This window comes from Ammospiza nelsoni, chromosome 6 (genome assembly GCF_027579445.1).
Source record: "Ammospiza nelsoni isolate bAmmNel1 chromosome 6, bAmmNel1.pri, whole genome shotgun sequence".
NCBI lineage: Eukaryota > Metazoa > Chordata > Aves > Passeriformes > Passerellidae > Ammospiza > Ammospiza nelsoni.
The window spans coordinates 5,727,160-5,749,402 of NC_080638.1; the positions used below are offsets into that span (position 1 = coordinate 5,727,160).

General features: G+C 38.0%; 1 long non-coding RNA gene across 1 annotated transcript in view; it reads left to right on the top strand.

Moving 5' to 3' along the window:
- LOC132074923 (uncharacterized) overlaps nt 1-10,931 on the top strand; it is a 33,619-nt gene extending 22,688 nt beyond the window's left edge. Inside the window, exons 2-3 of the long non-coding RNA XR_009418673.1 lie at nt 8,349-8,508; nt 9,518-10,931. This is a non-coding gene — a long non-coding RNA (uncharacterized LOC132074923). The remainder of the gene's footprint in view (nt 1-8,348; nt 8,509-9,517) is intronic.
- Nucleotides 10,932-22,243: the final 11,312 nt, after the last annotated feature.

Consider the following 22,243-nt stretch of genomic DNA (forward strand, 5'->3'; position numbering starts at 1 on the left):
TGGCTGGCTGCCTGGCGCCCACCCCGCTGCTCTGTTACCCTCCTCCTCAGCAGAGCAACTGGGGAGAAAAGATGGGGGAATGTGGGAATCCTTAAAATCAGAGGGTTTTGGGAAAGCTGCAAAAGGCAGGCCTCAGAGACAGCAGAACTGTGATTAGAGCTAAGCAGTAGCTATAAGATTGGTCAGCGGAAAAATTATGTAATAAGTAGAAAAGTAAGGACAAATAGAACAATGGTCTGTGTATTAATACTTGTCTAGAATAACTCCCTAAGCTACAGAAAAGTTTATCTTGTGAGATATTAGGAAGTTCTAATCTTAATAATGGAGCTCTGTGCATTGTGTTTTAAGGCTTACAAACAGGTATTGTAGTCAAAATAAGCAAGCATTGTTTTAACCAAAGATACCTGTGTGTAAAGTGGTTGGATGCAACTGCTGTCGATATGCTTTTGCTTTGTGTGATTGGGCAAAAAACTTCTAAAGTGAGTTGTAACATTAAGTTCTTGGTCTGCTGCCTGGGATATGAGCTGATGGCATCTTCCCATTGTCATAACCATGTAATAAGGCTGATGCTGGAAAATAAAGCAGCTCAAGGCACGTTCCCAGCAGTCCGGTCCTGTTTGTGATTTGTACGCAGCCCCCAGCTGGTGATACGGGAAAAGCTTCTAGCTCATATTAAGGCCAGGGAGAGGATGCACCCATTCCTGTAGAGGGCAAAACCGGCTCAGCTTGGCTAGGTTAAGCTATTTCCAATGAAAATGGATTTGTACAGCAAGGTAAAAAATTAAAGCGCTAATTCCGAGCAGTGAGGGGATGAGGAGTGGCAGCTCCTCCTTCAGGCTCTCCCAGTGCTGGCCGCAGGGACAGTCACGCTCAGTCACGCCTTGTCCCTTCTCCTCCGATGTCACAGCCACTTGTCCCTCACCTCGGGTGCCCATTTTTAAGTGGTTTTTATTTGTTTTCTGGTTGGTATTTTTTCCCTCCGAGGTGCTGCCAGCTGAGCCCACAGGGCCAGGCCGTGCCTCCCCTCACACGGGCGTGGCCTAGCATGGGGCGTGGTTATAAAAACACGGCAATCCTCTGTACACCTTCTAATTGAGACCTTTCAAAGACAAAAAAAGAAAAAATAAAAAAAGAAAAGGAAAATGATCTTTTCATATCACATATTCCTATTCACTATTTTAGGCCTTATCTCTTAAAAGTGCTGAAATTAACAGCTTTTCCTACGAAAGGGAGCAATTGCTTGTGCTCCCTGTTTTCTGTCTGCGCTGAGGCTGCAGGGAAAAAGCTGTGATATTTTATGATTTAGATATTAATCCTAATCTTAATATCAATCTTAATCTTATCAGTCTCTGGGATTGCTGTGTTTCTGATAGAATTGATGAGGCCTCGGTGTGCATCACCTCTCCCTCCTCGTGACAGAAACAATATTGGGATATCCACAGAAAACCAACATTCTTGTTGGGTGCTTCCTTTTTCATCTTCAAAAAACTGAAGCAAACACTAAACAATCAAATAAAAAACCCAGAAACAAATACATCATTTAAATATGTATGCTACTCACCTCACTCCCTCCCAGAATTTTGGGATATCTTAGCTTTCATATAGTATGGGCGGGAAAAAAAACTATCAGTGTTCATCTTGACTTTACCTGAAAATGCATTTACTTTATTTATATTTCGCTAACCAGTTTCAAGTTTTCATTAGACACAGGGAAAAAATTCTCTGTTTTTCCATAGCAACATTTGTTCCTAAGTCATTTACTTGATCAAAAAAAGTTCCTTCTCCTTAGTCTCATAGAAAATTCTGTAAACAGGGTGTTCTGTGGAGCAATATTTATCTATGAATTGCACTTACATCAACAAAATCAATATCTGCTGGAAATGCCTTGCAGATAGCTGCGGCAATGTCAATCATTTGAAAGAATCTTTTTATAGAAGGCTTCTCAGACTGTCTTCTTGAACTTTCCTTTGAATTTTTGCATAAAATAAATTAGTTCTTCCATCAGTAAATTAGAAGATTGAAGCGAGTAGCTGTTCAAATCAACATGTTGTTATCATTAGGCACTTCAGATCCATATTAAAATGTGGATATATTAGCTGTCTTTCCTCCTCATTCCCTCACACCTAATCATAAAGCTGTCTTAGGTGCATGATTTGCAGCTGAGCTGTAAAAAGGGCATCAGTCTCTTCAGGCTGCCAGGAAGGCACAGCTTCAGGTAGTTACTCTGGCCATGGGGTGATTGAACTAAGAGGTGGAAAAAGGCCTAATGAAATAATGTTCTGGTCAGACAAAGCAGCTCAGGAAAAAAAGTGTTTCCTTTTGTTCTGGGTGTTGTTTAATCTTCTGGCACTTAGCTTGCATAGAGCTTTGTACGGTTTAGCTTTGATCAGCTTCAAATGTGAAAGAAAAATCTGTGTGTTGGTTTCATGTCTCTCTCAGGGTGCTTTCCTGGTGTGCCTGGAATGAGGTGTTCTCAACCTAATTTGAATCTGTTTTCCCTGTATTTGAATCCGTCTATTCTTAACATCTTTTCTCCTTTCATGCATTGATATCTGTGGCATGAAGAACCATTTTTTAGAGTTATTGCTAAAAGAGAGTTTGAGAGTGTTTAAGGCAAGGCAAGAGTTCTTAACTACTTTGAACTTAGTAAGATTTAACTGTGATGTTTTTGTGTCAGCTGTGATTGCTAATGTGTCCTGGTTTTGGTTAAAAAGCCACTGTCAATGGGTAATTGTTTTTTAACAAGCCAATCACATGTATTTATACATATAGAGAGAGATCACCTCTTGTCTTTGTAAATACATTATTAAAATATCCAGTGTCTTGTATCCTTGAGCCCAAATAGGAAAAGTAACAGACAAGGAAAAGACTTGAGGCTCCCATTTACCAGTTGCTCATAGATAACTGCTTTCATGCTTCCCTATTATGTATAGACCTTCTCAAATCCCCAGGACCAAATACCCTTTTCTTGCTATTAAATATTCAGAAACTTCCAGGGAACACTTGGGTGCTAACAGGAATGTCAGAAGTACAAGTACAGCTGAAATAGCCTCTTGTAAAGTGTTTCATTGCAAGTGCTTTAGGAGTGGTCACACAAATGCTTCTGCAAGCCTGTCAGGGTGGCAGCGTACAGAGGAATAGATGCTGTTATCCCAGGGAAGACAAGAGAAATTATTTCCTTCAAAACTTTCCTTGTTTTGCTTGGAGGGAGCAGTTCAGGACAAACAAGTGATTTGGGGACGTGATCAAGTTCCAAGGCTGGGAGTTTGATTTAATATGTTGTCTTTTCTCAAAACACCAAGGGAATGCATGCTATTAGAATGCACAAAGGAAGAAAGCTTGCAGAAAGGAAGCACTAAAAGCTTGCAGTTTGTGAGATAAGCAAGTTTCATCTTTGAGTATCTCTATAAACTTTGTGAAGAGAAACCACAGACCACTTCAGGAGTAGTACAAGAGAGAAGAAAAGAATGATGAAGTAGATAATTCTTAATACATAAATATGGTGAAACAGCTGTTTAGACACACTTTAATAAATAGAGTAGAGCAGATAAAAAGGAAATTGTGCTATTTTGTCACTGACTGGAGCTAGATGTGATATAGAGATATTTCAACCCAGTCTCATCAAGGTTGATACAAATGTGTATTGAAACTGACTTGCTGATATAAAGAAGCACTGAAATCAGTATGTTTCTGAAAGAAATTGAAGTCACTGATAATGGTTAAAAAAACCCCCAAAACATAACAGCTCTACATTGGAAAATGAGTAATTTTTAGCCAAGTGTGTTTTTCAAATGTTTATAAAAGAAGGTTGTGTGAAGAATTTTCTCTTTTTTTGTGCTTCCTGGGTGGTTGGTGCAGCTGTGTATGAATGAAAGTTACTTCAAGCCACTTCAGCTACAGAAAGGAAAAGCCCCAGAAGGCAGCAGTGTCTTTAAGTGGTGTAAAGCTCTGTGTGACTCTGAAAGCTATCTGTAAGGATGTATAAGATGCTGCATGTTAGGTTGTATACTGGTGAAATTACTTTTTTATCTCTGTGCCTGTATCTCAGGGCTTATTCAGAGACTTTTGGCCACAGTTTGTGGTTTTTCCTCCTAAGTAGCTACGGAATGACTGACCAAAAACTGCTGAAGTCACCAAAAAAACTTATTTAAAGTTGTGCTCAAGTGAGCCAGGTCTTTTAAAATCTTGAGTTGAAGCTGATGTCATGGAACCTAAATAGTTCACAGAAAAATTTTCAAACTTCTTGCTTTTTAGAACTGTAATCTAGATACTAAACCCTTTTAAAAATCTTTTTCTTATCCTTTTCCTCAAGGGCCCTTCATTCTGAAGTGTGCTCCACTGGCTGATTTTAATGCATTTAGGTATGAGAACCAATTCATTTTCTCTCTGCAAGGTAATGATTAAAAAAAAAAAGAGATAATTATACCAGCTGCAATCACAACCCAAAAAGCAAAAAAAAAACAACCTAATAGGAATTACATTTATCAAGACCTTAAGGAGAGAATATGATTGTCCCAATAACTGCTTATGACTGGTAGAAAATGTGGAAATATTTATCTAGTCTTTAGGTTTGCTTGTGTGTTGCTCTCAGTAGAACATTGTGTACAATCTGTGGGCTTTTTAGAAGTTTTATCAGTTCCTTTATTGTGGGAGCAGCTCAGGAAAGCAATGCCACATGTGCCTCTCCCACAGCTGTAGGAATGTCCCTCTCTCAGTAACACCTGCAGGAGCTCTGGCACCCACATGTGTGTGTGACACAACAAACCGGTGAGGCCCAAGTACTCCAGAGCAGCACTCTGCATTTGGGAGGTTAGTGAGGAATGCTGGTTGCAGTTCTCCATGTTTGGATGATTGGAGGAATGTGATTTGCCTTTCATAAACAGCTGGCTGGGATTAGGTACTTGGCTTATTGTCAAGTGCTAAAGTTTTTGCCTGTAAACTCTTATGACCCATCTTAAAACAAGAAAATTCCTGTAGAAGGAAAGTATGGTAATGTTTTCTGGAAAAGCAAATTTTACCAAGTTCTCTTCAGCTTTTGATAGCTCTGACTGAGAATCTGCTGCTTTTTTCAACCTATATGAACCTAGAAGGCCAGGAAATAAGAGTTTTTAAAAGATACTGGGCTAGATCTTGCCTCTTGGGTACAAAATGGAACAAGGACGTGCTGTTTGTCTACCGTGGTAACACTTGGAGCCAAAGCCTTGGCTTAACTTGTGTTATTTCACAGCTGGATGAAAGAATACATTAAAAAAGATTCAAACCAAGATTTGGAGCACTGTGCTTCTTTTAGGGTAGCACAGGTCTAGGTGACTGTGTGGGACACCAGTAAAAAAAAAAAAACAACAACTCTTGCCAAACTTGACTGTTCTCAGATTCTTAGCCATTATTGGTGTTGTTCAGCCCGTGGTGGTTGTGCAAGCAATGGCTTTGCACCAAAGCCAGCTCTGATTGAGGCAATAACTGGCTAGGGATTCATCCTGCTCTGCTGTTAGGAGTTCTAAATCATGACACAGATTTGGTCTGGGAGCCTGTAAGATGCTGTAAAGCAAGGAGAGGGGTGGATTGGAATGACAAGTTAGAAGATGTATCCTACAAGGGATAGATAGCCATTATAAATCAGTTAATAGTAGAGAAGCACAGTAGATGTTGTCTGAACTCTTCTTTGTTAAAATAAATGGAAACGTTGTGATCAGATCCAAGGAAGAACAAGAATAAACACTCTTGAAAGCCCTGTCCCTTGATGCCAGTTCCTTATCTACTTGGCATTGTTTAAATCTGTTGATGCACTTATGAATTACCTCAGGAGCTGGCTCTTCTGTTTTAATCCAATAAACAGTTGGACTGAAGTTTTCAAAGCAGATCATTGATTAAAACTGATGGGAAAAGGGTTTCTAAATTATCTGTGTGTTTTGAAAAAAAATTAGTCTTTGGGTGTTAATCTGCCTTTAATCTGTCCTTAATCAAGCAGAATTCTCACAGGGATTTTGTTTGAGTGAAACTATGCAGTTTGATCTTTTGGCAAGGAGGTTTTGCAGGAAACTGGTTGCTGCAAGCAGAATTTGTGCAAGAACACTTCCAAAGTACATGAGAATGGCACCTTTTCCCAGTTATAAGTAGCTCCATTCCTTTTGCTGATTGAGTTGGTGGTGTTTTGGTAAGCAAGAATGTACAAACAGGTAATCTGAAATGCAAGCAAAATGGAAATAATTGCTTCAGTTGACATTCTACATGTTTCTAGTTGACGTTTCTTATTTCACAAAAATTTTTCTTCTTTCATGTGTCATAATTTTAACTTTCAGTGACTGCTTCTTACAAAATGGAGACAATGTTTGCAGGGTGGTGAACATAACATAATTGTGTGTGCTCTGCTTCTGTTTCTGAGGAGACATTCTCAGAAACATGAGTGCTGTGATCCCCTGTCTAAGCACCATCATTAGTGGTATATTCATCTGAATCTAAACTCCAAAATTCTGTGTGTCTATATATTTTTGCAAAGATATTTGTGACTCAAACCAACATGCAGCTCTACTGTTAAGAAAATCCAATTTACAGGCTTGAAAGAAAGTAATGTTTTGCATTTTCTTTTTGGCAGTTCAAATGATACCTTATTTATTTTGAAGTGAGCCAGAGCTACTCTTCAGATTTATGTTATGTAAAACTGTTAGAAAATTACATATATCAAGGAAAAAAAAGAAAGGCAAGATGTTCTGCTGTGATTTAAATTCTGTAAGACAAGAAACTCCAATTTTTTCCTTTTTTTCAGTAAAATAGTGATGATGGGGGCAACATCCCACTCTTGAAGTCTGGAGAAAGTGTATAGGGACACTGTATCACATAATGCAGTGCTGCACTTGAAGTAGGCCTAAAGCTTTTGTTATTTAAAGCGCAGGGAAATTGCAATCTTGTAAATTCCAATACCAAAACCTTCCAGAGATGTCCATCTTTCCTTACAGCTCCTGTGCACCTGTTGGGGTTATTTTGCATCAATACTCCTGGAGCCAGACTCTAATTTTGCAAATGCTTTGAACTGCAGTAAACCTCGCTTCTGTTTAGAAATTATTCTCAGTAAAAGGTACTTCTGAGAAGTGTCCACTGCCCTTTTGGATTCCTTCAGGACATTGAATGAGGGAAATCTCAGAAAAGTAGTAGAAAAAGAGTGGGAAACACTTGATTAAACAATGAAGTCTGTGCACGTGTAGCTCCCCTACAAAACTGTCTTTGCTCACACAAGCATATCTTTTATTTCTATAAGAATTACTTGGTTTGGTGGTGATTTATCTGGGGAATTACCCAAACAAATGTCTGGTGGGAAAGGGAAGAGCCAGGTGGCATTTGTCATGAGATACTTTTAAATTTTTCCTGCTGACAACAGTGACAAAGGTCTGTATCACACTTAGAATTTCCAGGGTTCTCCTGACCTGTGGCATGATCCTGTCATACTCCTTGTTATGCCTTATCTGGCAAATCAATGATAAAATCCTGTCACAGGATGGGGGCTAGATTCAGCAGAATTCATCTCCGTTTTTACCAAGCACCAAAGTTGAGTTTTGATCAAGAGGTATTGAGGAAATTCATGCATTATTTATGTCTGTCTGTGTGGAGGATGATTTTCACAATGTATTTGTGTACAGGAGTCAAAATGATTAATGGAAACAGAGCAGTCACTTTATAAGGAAGAGACAAGGCTGGGGAAAAAGGCAGCTAGGAGATAATAAGGCTGAAAGTTGATATGATCAGTGTTCACAAAATCATGAAGGTCATGGGTAGAATGAATACAGAGTTATTTCCCTATCCTGCAGTGTTTCAGCTGCAGTGGATTGATGAAACTGTTAGGAGTTTGGTTTAAAGCTTAGGAGAAAGCACTTGGAATTCTGAGATTTATTGCCAAAGGAAGATGTGGAGGCAGATTCAAATCCGTGGCCAACAAGTCCACACAAAGACACTGAGAGAATAGGCAAGGGTGTTCTTTCCAATATCTTTCACCTAATAAAATACCAGTGGAACATCCCAACAGGGATATACTTGTGTTCCTGCATTTTTAATCTTCTGTATATTAAAACTATACCTGTAGATAGACCCTAGGATTTGAAGGGAGATTTTCATTTCAGCTGGATTAATGCTTTGTTATTTCAGGAGTAGAATAATAGGAAGGTCTTTCAAGAGGGGTGGTTTCAATCTGAAAGTGCAGCAGAAATCCACCATTCAGTAATTCTTCAGCATATTGTATGTGGATCAACAAAGCAATGCTAAGAAATTCTGAGGTAAATTTTTGGTGAATCTAAATAGGACAGTGTGTTGGCATGGTAATCCTACCATCTTGCTGCTTTACTTTTGCTGTCCCCAAACAGGATATTTGAAATACAAAGTACCTTGCAGCTGAGCTAGATGGCGTGTTCTGGCGGCTGGAGCAGGGGGTATTATCTTGGAACAGACATTTTTGCATAATCAAACAGGAACTGTGTGTGTTTGGCAGCAGAACAATCGTGGAGGAGACATCTCAGTGTCAAGGTGAGCTTGTAACAAACACCTGCCCCTGTGGGACCATGAGCTGTTGTGTGACTGCAACAGGAAAATTTCAGTGTTCTCACATGTCCGTGCCACTTCATAAAAAGGGTTAGTGTCTGACTGAGTCTCATAATGGACATTTGTCTCTGGATGCCCTGAAATGGTGACAGCTCTGGAACAAGTGTCCTGGAGGGGGCTCTCAAGATAGCAGAGATTAGATTCACAAAAGCGCTTTATGTTTTAATACTTAATATCTGATTTTGTTAGTTTTCTAGACAATGCATCCTTAGAGTTTGACAGGTCTTATCAAAGTTTCTGTAGTGTTTTCTTCTCTGACTTTAACCTAACCTCTGTAAAAGTGAGGGCCTGTCCAGTCTTGGAAAACTTAAAGCAAACCTGATCAGCTTGTCATACTCCTCTGCTTTTCTTTTCTGTGCTGTACTTTTATCTATCCCTAAGGCATCCTAATTTACAACTCTTTTTTTACTAGGCTATTAAAGAGATTTTGTGCAGTGACTTTGGTTTATTATCTGATGCTCTGAAACACTGGGTCAGATAGAACAGCACTGCATCAACTGGAAATTGATTTGAGGCAGAGTTTTTTGGGTTGTTTCTTTTAGGTTGGTTTTTTTTTCCCCTGATTTGAAATCTGTCTGATAAATCAAGCAGTTGTTTTTTGTGGCCTTGCCACATGGTAAAGTGTGCAGATGAGGGGAAAATTGCAGTTTCTTGGGATTCACTGTATGCCATGAACTTGGGTTTTCTTGTTGTTTCCTTTTATAACAAAAGAGGTGGTCCTGTGGCATCAAAATGTGTTAAGAATCAGGAATTCATGACGAAAGAAAAAGGTGGTTAAATTGCAGTTGCAAATATATTTTTAATTGAATTTTTAGGCTTTCATTAATGTGAAAACCAGAGATGATCCCTTGTTGTGGGAGATTTTAATGAACTTTATTTATGGAATGCATGAACAGCCTAAAGTTTTTTTCCTTTATCTGCCATTTTCTCATAGGGTTTAAGAAACTTCTGGTTCTCTAGCTTTGATCAGCTGCAGCTGTAATATTTTTCAGCTGTGACAGAAAGATTTCTGACCTTGAATCAGTGATTCTGGCTGCAAGTAAAACCTGAATGGATGGCTTGGACCAGAGAACAATTGACAGCTGTAGCACAAATCTGAGTCTGCTGAACGTTGAATCTCTTGTGGTTGAGATCTCAGGCTGCAAAAAGCAGACAGTCCATCTGAAGTCTCATATTTTTTCCTGGTGAAGGATTTCTGAGAATGAAGTGGGAAGTTTTTTAGAAAAAACATTAAAAGGAACTAAATTCCGTAATGAGGTAATGGATAGGGTAATAAGGGGATAAATTCTTAAGTATCTGATTTTTTTTATAGGAAAAACTCTGGTTTCTAACGAAGAAAATTGTAATAGTCAGAAATAGAAGAGAATGCATGAGCTCTCTCACAAAGCAGAGAAAGGGTATAAAATACTGTTCTGGACACACTGGCAAAGATATCTCTGTGTCTTAGAAACATCCAAGAGTTTAAGATTATGAGAAGAAATGTGTACGGTGAGAAGACCCACAATTGTGGCTGAAGATGTGTTCTTACACCCCTCCATTCCTGAAGTCTTTCATGAGATGGAATGAGGGTGTAATTTCTCTGACTATTCTGTAGCACCTCTATTAATAGCATTTTTAAATTTTCAGTAATTGCTGTCTAGTTTTTCTCAGCTGATACACTGTCTAGCTAAATAAGAGCTTGAATGGGTGGGTCACCATAAAAGAGGAGTAGTTCATGTATGGAGAACTTTCTGAACTTTCTGTGGCAGCAGGAGCATTGGGCACTGCTGGCTCCAGGCTTCCAGAAGCCATTCCTGAGCAACAAAGAAAACTTGTTTGGTTAAAAGGAACGTGTTGTACATGTCACTCAGTTATAAAATGAAAAAAAGAGTTGTCAACAACTTGGATCCTTGTGTGTTACAGTTATTTCCCACGAAGAAATGATGTTTCAAATAACCTGGTACTTCAGGCTCGAGTGCCTTGTAAAAGCAGAAATATTGCCTGTGGCTGCATTATGATGTTGAAAATTTTGTGGTTCTGTGATTGCCAGTCCCATTAGAGGCTCTGTAGAGATCAATAAGTGCTATGAAAAGTCATGTTTTTGTGCTGGAAAACAGATGCTCTATAGACAATTAGAAAAAAGTGAAGCCTTTTTAATTTTTAAAACAGAAAAGATTTATAACAAGACATATATTTGGTTTTATACATTTGAATTAAATAATTCATTTACTTTTATTGAGATTTAAGTAGTCAAGTATTATGTGTGCTCTCTAGCCATTATTCTTTTTTGTTCTTTGCACCTTTCATATTATTGCATTGAAGCATTCTGCTGCCCAGTGTCCTGCCAATAAAGCTTTGTGTCAAAATTCCATTTGTGTTTTAAGGTAATCATTGCCTGGGGGAGGTTTTGACTGAAAGAGTCAGTGAGACTTTCTTTCTGTCCTGCTCTGCATGGACTAACAAGAGTATGAAAAGATTAAGCATGGCTCCAGTGGCAGGTCATTCCTGGAATTAGGTTGGGATTTCTTGCTTCAGCATTAATTTGACATTTTATTAACTGTGATTCATACCAACTGCTCAGAGTCACTGGAACCAGGAGGATGGAGCCCTTACCCTAGAGCTCAGTAAAGATTTAGTGATTACATGTATGACAAAGATACTTCCAAGAGGAGTAAGAGCACCTCTGTGTCTTCTGGGAAAATGATAGGACCTCCTTCCTTGAGACACTCAAAATTCACAGAATCACAGAATAGTTGGGGTTGGAAGGGATCTCTAGTCTAACCCAAAATTTAATGAGACAAGACTGTAATAAGCAAGCTGACTTGTCCTTCATGTTATCCTTAATTTATTGTTGAAGTTATCCCTGCTCTGAGGAGGAGATAACAATAAGCAAAAGCATAAATTCCGCTGTGAATTTGTAATTTCATAATAATTTCATAAAAATCTCATCAACATCTGTGAGGTTTCTGTTTTGCTGCTTCTTGGGAGTTCCCTCCATAGGAACTAAAAATCCTCCCAGCCCTTGTGTTTACAGACTACTAATCCAAGTCTGGATGCTATTTTGCTGTTCATGGGAGCAAGTACCAAAATACTTTTGTGTATCCTAAATGCTTGAACACGTGACTTTTAGAAGAGCAAACAGTATTTATGTCCTTTCCTGATGTTTCAGAGGAATAGCTTGTATGATTAAAGGTAAATCCTGTAGCATGTGGACCTATTTTCAAAATTAAACAGATTTGTGAATAAAAAGAAGAGTTTGGACATACAGCCCTGAAAAAATAAAGCCCTGAAGCAAAGCAATCCATTATGAAATCCTTCAATAAAAATATTCCTTTGATATTAATTTTTATGGAAATATTGGTTAAAGTTGCATGTACTTTCCAGAAAGGTAGGATACGATTTTATGTTAGTTGTTAAACAGGTCATTAATATTCAGTGCCAAAGTCATTATTTTCCAGCAAGTAATGTAATTCCAAGCTGTCCAGAGAGGAGTGAGTCTGTGGTACACATGCTGAGAAATGTGGGTATTTGTTAAGGTATTGGGTGTTCCTGGGCACTGAGAATCCGTCATCCTGAGAATGTTCTCTTCTAGTGCATTTTAATGAGCGCTGCTGAAGCTTTGAATGGTCTGTCAGCACTTTTATTAGGCATCTTATTATTAAGGAGTTTATAGCTTGGCTGTAAAGCCCTTGCTGTAGGCTAAAAGTAGTTAAATAATACTTTCAGAGGGCTGTTTTGTGCCAAATTTAATCCAGGTAGCTTTAGGCATTTTTCCATGTCTGTATCAGAAGGCACTATTCAAGTTCTGATTGAAATCTTTTGAAGTAGGGCAGGGCAAAATACAAATGGCCTAGACCTGCAGCTTCACTCACAGGAGGCAGTAAGACAGCCTAGTGCAGCAGAATGTATTTTTCATGGAATAACCATATCCAGGGACTGCAGCAGTGGGACCCAGTGCTTCAGGGTGAATGATAAAGTCCTTATTGAAACAGAATCCTGGTTTGCCTGGGTAGGGTCTTCAGAACTGGAGTACCCTGAGGCAGGCTGTGAAAGCTCTAAATGACTCCTTCTGACAGAAATAGGTGACATTGTTTCAAATAAAAACTATTCATTTGAGATGCTCTTGAAATGTCCTGTTACTTTTTTTCTGGGTAGTACCCAGAGAACAGCTCAGCAGTGTAGGGAGCTTGCAGGACTCTGTTTTCCCTTTGTTCATGGAACAAATGCTCTCATTTTGTACACCAGCAATCACAGTTTGCTGGGGCTGTTCTGCCAAGTTAAAGCAAAGAATTGTCAGGAGGAGGTGACAAAAAGTACTGCATCGTTTTATTTTCACTTCAAGACCTTGGACATGGAAGTGTACTCTTAAAACTTAACAAAGCTTGTTGTCAGAGAAGTTGCATAAGCTTGTTGCTAAAGAATCTAAGCTTAACAGATTTTAAAAAAATGATAAAATATAATATGTTCTGTGAAAACCTACTGAGTGCTTGTTTTATTTCAGTACAACACGAGGGGACAGATTGCCACATGGAGTACATGTTGCTTTAGTGATTCTCACAAAGTCTTTTTATCAGCTGACGGTCACAGGCAAGTTCCTGAGGGTGAAAATATTTCCCCATGTTCTTGTCAGCAATGCTATGTCTGGAGAAACTTTTCAGAACTGATTGGCAGTGCCTTCCTCCCTAACCAGCATGCTGTGGAAATCTCTGGTTGGTTAGGAGAGCTCTGTCATGCAGCAATGTCACCCTGGCCACGAGTTCCAGTCTGTGCAGGCTTGTGGTGTCAGTGGACACAGCTCTGGAGCAACTTGAAATAGAAGTTGGTAAAGGTAGACAGGTTTTATCAAGAAATTGGTGGTTGTTTGGGGTTCTCTGGGTTTTTTGGGTTTTTTTTTTTTTGTTTGGGTTTTTTTTTTTTTTTGTTTTTTTTTCTTTTTTTTGTTTTTTTTTTTCCTTAATATTTGGTCCCTGAAAGCATGGAATTCAAGGAAGAAAATCAGAACCAAAGGAGTACTTCCTCTGTACATCTTTCATTTACCTTTCATCTTCATTGCTTCACCTGTGTCCCAGCAAAGGCAGCTGCCAGTTCCAAGACAAACCATCTCCTGGTAAATAGTTTCAGGGAGCTTCTGTGAGAATCCAACTGCAGTGGAACATGAATTATACAGAAATCCAACCTGTGCAATTTCCGGCTGAAAGCTGATTTGTAAGTTTTTGCAGGTTAAAGAATTGTTTTTAGAATTAGCAGGGAGTGAATATTAAAGGTGAAACCCAAGCACCTCTGAACACAGTCAGGAACTTGATTCTGAAAATGTGGATGTGATTAATTGCATCAGGCTGTTAAGCATTACAGCTGTGCTAAATGTTGGACAATGAGAGTATCAACCTCTTCAGTTCTTCCCCTTTATTACAGTGGAGAATCCTCTCTGGTAGCTTTCAATTTGAACCACAGGTTATTCCTGTTGTTGAGTTTTCATCAGACCTATGGAAAAAGGAAAAAGATAAAGGGCTCTAAAAGATTATTCAGTAGTCTTTCTTCTCAATAAAAACTAGGTAGATGATGTTCAAAATCTCTCAAAATTTCTCAGACTTTGAGAGCACCGTCAGAGTAAAGGAACTGTCAATTGCAATTTAAAATATACCTTTCCTCCTGTCCTGCTAAAGAAACTTGTTTTTCCAATATCCAAGGTAGCTGCACTTGCCTTCAAGTGTTTGCTTTGGTATATTCCTGCACAGAAAATCTAATATGTGGTTGCTGAGCTGCATAGTTTACGAGAGCTCATCTGCAATGTGGAAAGTTTTTCACTGTATTGATTTGTGGAAACAGGACTGGGTTTTTTGTCCTTCAGTATTTAATTTGGTTTTGGTACCCTTTTCATGAAGGGTTATTTTTGCCATGCATAAAGTGGATTGCTTTGTTCTGTACATATTTAAGGTTTCAATTAATTATCCAACAGAACAAACATGAAGAGGCATAGATACTTCAGGTACAGACAGCTGGAGCTAAAAGGTATTTACATCGCAGGATGTGATTCAGTCTACAGCATTAATCTCTGTTCTATAACTAGAAACATTTTTTCAACTTGAGGAAATACTCTTATTTTTGAGCCTTTTTAATGCTTTTGTGTCTTTGAAGGAAACTGGTCAACAGTTTTGGAAATGTAAGGGCTGGAGGAGGGAGCATAGACTGGCATAGAGGATGGTCATGTTTTCTGTGCTTCCTTAGGCAATCAAGCTCAAAATGAGCAGGGAAGTCTGTACTTACACTGAGTTTGATTATATATTTCAAAGCCCAACTTTGTGTGGAAGTGCTTTGATGAATTTTTAAACAGTCTCACAGAAATTCCGGAAAAACATTTGTACTGCTTGTGACTTCAAAAAAGTATTACTCAATTAAGGTACTTTTTCTTCAGTTAGTAGTTTTTTGCTTGGGTTTTTGGAAATCCAAATGCTAACTTTTCATAATTACATCCTTGTTTCAGATGTGATGATTGAGCATAAGCAAATTAGAGTAGAGGTTTAAAGAATATGTATATTTATAGAATATGTATATAAAGTCCACTGGGATAAAAGAAATATGGCTGTAGTTTTAAATAAATTATTGAGGCACAGGATGAACACCTTATCTACATCACTGCAGATCCTTATCAAGTCTATCTCGCTTTTATGAATGTGCAGAAACAAATCCTGTGCCTGAGAGACATTCTCCAGGTGGGGTGATGTGAGGACAGAAGCAAAAAATTACATTCTCTTAGATAAATACCCCAGTGGCTGCTAAGGACTAGTCAGAGGAAATCAGGAAGAAAATAGATGAGATGACAAAAATAAAAGAAATATGCCCAAGAGAAGGTGTTTTAAGAGACAATTCAAAAGGGAAAGAGAGTGATGATGAGCTATATACAGGTTTTCCTACTTTCAGGTCATGACAATCCTGCCAGCATCTGCACTGCCTGTTTGAAAGGGTCTAATATTCATTTAGACTTCTGAACTTGTAGTATTTATTGTTAGTTTATACCTTACCTTTAACAACTGTAACTTTTCCAGTAGTCTGAAATATGTCAAACTATTGTTACATAAGCCCTGCAAACAGTGCTGATTAGACAGTGCCTCTTTTTCTAGCTCAGAAGCAGAAAAAAGCATTAGATTTATCCAACGTGACTTTTTGCATCTCACAGTCCATTACATTTCATCTGGATGCCCTGTTTTATAGATGAAGACTGCAGTAAACAAGTACATTAAGCCAATTAATCTGGGAGATATTACTTTGTACAACACACTGTGTAGCTGGGATCAAGATGCATTTACTGTCAAGCATCTGCAGCAGCCAAAAAAATGGAGTGATATATGCCTAGGTGGAATCAATTGCTGTTTGATAGATATTTCTGTTGCATTCCAGCTTCCCCTTAATCTAGGATCTTTAATAAAGAGGCTACCTGACAGCTGGAGATGTTCTTATTTTTATTGTTATCAACTAGGATTTCTTGAAACAATAATGGATGTCTCCAAAGGCAAGAGTAGTGATAATTCTATGAGTCTTTCTACTAGGCTTGTGGCTTCGAGTCTGTGCTTGTGCCTTTCATTGGTAAATCAAAAATTTCAAATATTTATTTTAAGTGGTTCTGTACCACTTTATTGTAAATCCCTTCTTCCTTTGGTCTTTATAACAATTGCAATTGGTCTTTTACTTGTGTTTACTGGAGTCAGATGGTGTTACAGCATTTTTCTCAACTTTTTTTTTCTCATCTTTTTCTCAACTTTGTGTTCTTTCAGCTTCCCTGATAACCCTCAAAGACCTGTCCTATGGTAAGGGATTTTCTGAGCTTCATTTTGAGATATTGCTCTTAGAGGGAAAAGGCAAACTCCCCAAAAATTAAAAAAAAAAGCTGAAAATGAATGCAAAATGCACCTGAAACCTTTCCTAAAAGATTGCAGGCACTATCAGCTGTAGTGTCAATGCCAGTGCAGGATGTGGCTGTCCAGTGAAACCACAAGGAAAATCATCAGGAGAAAGGAAACATGGCCTCAAGCTGCAGGCTCACATTTGCATCTTTCACGTTTGCACAATCTGCATTTGATTAAGGTTTGCTGGCAATAAGGCAGACCCTTAGTTCAGTTCTGTCTTTAAAATTTCATAGGTTATCCTTCCTGAAGGTTAAATAGAAATTACAACATGCTTGTTGTTTGTGAGTAGAAGAATTGCTTTCAGCAATTCTGAGTAAACTGAGAGAAAACAGGAAATGTCAAATAATTGGGTTAATGAGAAATTTGGCTTTCTATTTCTGCTGGTTTTAGAGTGCTCATAGCTTGACATGGTCTAATTCACAGGTTACACCACCCTCACACCTCCACAAGCTCTTGGATGTAGGGAGAAAGGGAATGCTGTGATAATACAATCCATCTCTGTGGCTTTGCATACTTCATGTTTCAAGAACTAGCTAAGAGAGGTGAACAGTGGTAACCTTAGTAAATAGCAGGTATTGAGCCATTCCCCTGTGCAAGAGCAGACATTTATTTATTTATTTATTTATATGACCATATTTTCCCTGCTGGTTGACTAGCAGGATGTTCTCAGCTTGTGGCACACTGAGTGAAATTTGGAAATGTGAAACTTTCTTAAACTGTCTTGGGTCCATGACTTTAATTTTTCAAGACTTTAAAGTACTTTTGACAACTGGCAGATAGCTCTACAATTTACCAGAAAAAGACCATCACAGTGTGAAGAGACATTTACGAGCATATTTTTTCATGCTAAAAATAAATCCAATTATCATTCTTTGTATCACAGCAGGCACTTCACAGAAAACTAATTTGTGAAAACAGAGAAAAGTATGCCCACCAAGGAATATATTTTAAAAATCAATATAGCAAGTAGAGGTGTATAACTTCACTGCATCTATTCTCTTTCGGTGTATGTTTTTATGTCCCCATTCTGTCAGTCTGCAGTTTTAAACAAACAGTTCCAAATGCCACTGATATTTTTGCTTAAAAGACAGAATCTGTAACCCTTCAGAGATTATATTAATAGCTGCAGCACTTTGCTGTACATGGTATTTCAGCATTTTCCTTACATGCACAATCTAGGAGCACTAAATCTGTAATCACTAACCTTTCTTTTCTTACTAAAAAGCACTCTTAAATTAAATGATGCATTATTAATAAGCATTCTTGAAAATGGAACCTAGGAAAGTTAATGCACTTTATATTCTATTACAAAGAATGAGTTGCACTGAATTTCTGTCCACCTGTTCTGGCATTACAGTGCTTCCCTGTTTATTGTTCACATGATTCATTTTAGCGTAGTTTTTTGCTGCCTTATAGCTTATTCCTTTGCAAAAATATTCACATAAGCAAAGGAATTCAAGGCCAGGCTGGATGGAGCCCTGAGCAAACTGGTCTATTTTTATTTCATAAACATATCCAGTAGGTATCTTTAGTTTTCAATTCATACATTAAAGCATAATAATCAAGTAAGATTATCATATCCAAAGATACTTTTCCAACCCTCTTTATTTTTGGGGGTGGGGAGCGTATTTTGAGGAAGGAGTGTTATGTAAACTTTCCATGTTCTTCAGTATTACCTGGATCTTTTAAAGCCACTGCTGGAGCTTTGTGGTGCCAAGCCAGAGGGAACTTAGGATATTTTAAATAATTTTCTCAAAGTTTGGACACAAATTATTTATCATCAAATCAGTACTTTAATATGGCATTGATTAGAAAGTGTCATTTGTGGAAATCTGTTATGAGTTTTGCATCTGCTTTCCTCTTCTGATGTTATGAAGGCATTGGCATGCATGATTTTAGGTTAGTTTCTTCTCAGATAGGAATAATGTCTCTCTAGTGAGCTGGTAATGAAAGGAGAACTGCTTGGAACATTTGCAATATATGCAGCCTCGTGGGAATGTATTTTGTACTTTGTAGACCTATCTGGGTAAATAAAATAATTGCCTCACCATGGCAAATGTCTCCTGAATTCCACAGCTCTCAGGAGCTACCAGTTTTTCATCTCAGATGGGTAACTGTCCTGAGTTTTGAAAAGCCTGCTTACCTGGACTTGAAGTCATGTGTTCAGCTCTCATTTTGCAGAATATATATTGTGTAATGCATACTATAGCATGCATCTCGTGGGCTCATTCAATGGCCATTGCACACAAAGAGGATACTGTAAGATAAAATCAGTTTATCTTGTAAATGAAGCACACTGATGCTTTTGGGGAGATAGAGGCATGAAGCATTTTTAAAATATCTTTAAAAAGAAAGCATAAAAGAAAATGAAAATGTTTTTTGCAGGGCTTTCATTTTGTTAAGGAACACAAACCTTGAGTTTGAAAAACCCACATATGCTTGGACGGCATTGAGATTGTCCTTGTGCATGGATTTTTGGAAATGGTACCAAAGGAAATGTTACATAGCTAAAGGATGATAAAAAGATTTTTCCGTTTACCTGTTCAGAGGAAACATATGTTGCTTTACTCCTTGGGTCTTTTCTCTAATATAAAAGTTCTGAATCCACATTATGCAGATTATCTTCCAGAAGCATTTATAAACAGAGCAGTGCTTGGTGGTAGAATGGATGATGTGGTGATTCAAGCTGTGGCTGGAGGTAATGGAAAATCCAGGTGTGCTAACAGTGCCAGAAAAGCTGGAGCAGATTTGCTGGAATTTTGTAGGCACTCCAAAACCCCTGCTGTATTCTAGGCACTGGCTTTGTTGACTGCCTAGTGGTGAGTCTGATTTGGAGGCATTAGACTTCCATATGTCACTAAATAATTCCATTTCCTGGGGGAAGCTCTTAGGAATTTGCCTCTGTGCTAAGGTTTATATTTTAAATTAGTTAACTTGCTGGTTTATATTTTAAATTAGTTAACTTACTGGTGCCTGGGATGATGGATTTCTGCCTCCTGGTTTCTAAATAAGCCTTTTCACATGCTTGTGTAATGTCTAGCAGCAGTAACAGGTATTATCCATAAGCAAACACCAAAGAACAGACCGGTGCATTTGTATTAGGCTTTAGCTTGGGAATTTTTCTTCCTGCTGTCATATCAGGAACTCTGGAGCTGAAAAGAAATTTTCTGTTTTGACCAAGAGACTTTGAGTTTTTTTCAACCAAATAAGCAAATCTTGGCACACCTTCAACCATTCATTTTTTTTAAGGCAGAATTTCAGATCAAGACAAGGGAAGGTGTCATGCCACATTCCCTTACCCCACAAAAGTTACAGTAGGCTGGGGCTAATGCTAATATTCCCCAGTACAAAAGCTGGCCTCTTCCTATTCTAAACACAAATTTAAGTCCTTAAACCTCCCTTTCCTGAGTACTCTAAACAAAATTATCTCAATTTTGAGAACATAAGTGGGCATAGGCTTAAGAGCTTTTAAAAGTCTCAGCTTGGCTTTACTGTAACATCTGAGACGTTTGCATAAGGCAGGAAGTGTTTATCTTTCCATCTCATCATGACTGCCCTTGTATTATATCTAGCAGCATTTTGCTCTAAATGTCCAGCTGTGTAAATTTGTTGCCTGAAAAAGAAAACTTCATATTTAATGATTCCACATTGAGCTTTTGAAAAGTAAATTATGTGATTGTTGTAATCTTTTCAACTTATGTCAGTTGATTTCTTTGATTAAACGACAAATAAGTTTCTTTTGTACAAAGCTATACATAGAGCTTCCACTTTCTACTTCCACAGTATCTTTCGGAACCTTTTGGTGCAATGATTAAAGACCTGCTTTGGAGTGGTTTTGATGCCTTTTGACACGTTTTTCCTTTTTCCTGTGGCTGTGCTATGCATTGCAATCTGTCAAGGATAAATACTTAGCCAGAATAATAGTGGATTTTATAGACATTATTCTGTAGGTGGTATAAAATACTTGAGCAATTTAAAGAAATCTTGAGGGGCAGTGTCATTTAAAATTCCATGAAACACGTCACTTAAGTTATAGAAGTCCCACATGCTTTCATTTGCCATTCTAGAGAAAAATTAAAAGAGTTGTCAGGCAAGATTTCCCAACTTAAAAAGCTCAGCAGAAACGGAAAGGGAGAAGTTAAAAGGGAGCAAACCTCTTGGGAGAGGTTGTCCAAACAGTGAGTGGGTGGTTGGTGCCTCTCAGGGAGGAGTCAAAGTACCACAGAATATTTGGGGTTGAAAAGGACCTTTAAAGACCATCTAGTCCAGCCCCCACCCCTCCTTTATCTCTTGGCTGTTTTCACCTTTACTGCCCCAAGGTAAGAAGAACAAACAAATAAAACAAAACATCAGAACCCAACAGTGATGTTTTTCTCTTTTATTTAGGGGGGAAAAAAAGGGCTTCTGTGCATAGAAAATGGCCAGGAATATTGAGCACTGTCATGTAACCATGACAGAAATTCAATATATGCTTTGCTATATCCTCCCAAGATAGCAGGAATGTGCAGGGTGGATGGGTGCACTCTCCCAGCTGTGTTTTGCGCAGAGGATGTTTATTTCTTTGGTGTTTGTATTTGGGCTGTAAGAGGAGCTCACAGTGCAAGGACAGTGCCAGAGGCAAAAGAAAAGAACTCGTGTGGTTGCAAGCAAACAACTCTAAGTTTATTCCTTTCCTTGAATCTTATCTTCTTAACAGAAGCCTAGTAGTTCTGACAACCAATACAGAGATTATTCCTAACAAGAGAGTACAAAAATCAACATAGATTATTTATAAGAATAAATAATAGATAAAGATAATAGATACTTAATTACAAGAACAAATAAATAATCTAACTATAGAGATTATTTTTAAGAATCAATATGGAGAGTATTTCTAGCAGCTAATACAGAGAATATAACAATCAATAAATATTCTTTGTATAAATCAATACAGGGACCATTTCTAACAGTCAGTACAGACACTGTAAAAACTACACAGAGTATTTCTAGCAACACAGAGACTATTTGTAAGAAAAAAACCAGAGTATAAAAACTCGAGAGGGTATTTCTAACCATCAGTGCAGAGACTATTTGTAACAAACAATACAGAGTATTTCTTACACCAATAGAGGGTATTTCTAACGAACAATAGAGTACATCATTATACAGATTAATTATAAGAGTCATTACAGAGTCTATTTAATCAATACAGTGATTATTTTTTAACAATAAATTCGGAGACTATTTCTAACAATTGATAGATACTAAATCTAACAATCAATACAAAAAGAAAACACTTATTAAAGCACAAAGCCTTAGTTAGTGGAATGAACTAATTTGAATGGGAAGTGGAGCAGGCTACCTGCAACTACCCAAAGATATCCTTGAGTTGGGCCCATGGAGAAGGAAATGGCCCTGAGCAGCACAATGAACTTGGTCAGGAAGGCCAGCTCCTTCCAGGGTTTTTCTTTATCTATTATTTATTATTATAAATAATCTATGTTGATTTTTGTACTCTCTTGATAGGAATAATCTCTGTATTGCTTGTCAGAACTATTAGGCTTCTGTTAAGATAGATTCAAGCAGAAGAATAAACTCAGAGTTGGTTGCTTACAACCACACAATTTCTTTTCTTTTGCCCAGGAGCCCCAGGTCAGGATGTTTCTGTTTTGACCAGAAGACTTTGTGTTTTTTTCAACCAAATAAGCAAATCTTGGCACACCTTCAGCCATTCATTTTTTTAAGGCAGAATTTCAGAGCAAACCAAGGGAAGGTGTCATGCCATGTTCCCTTACCCCACA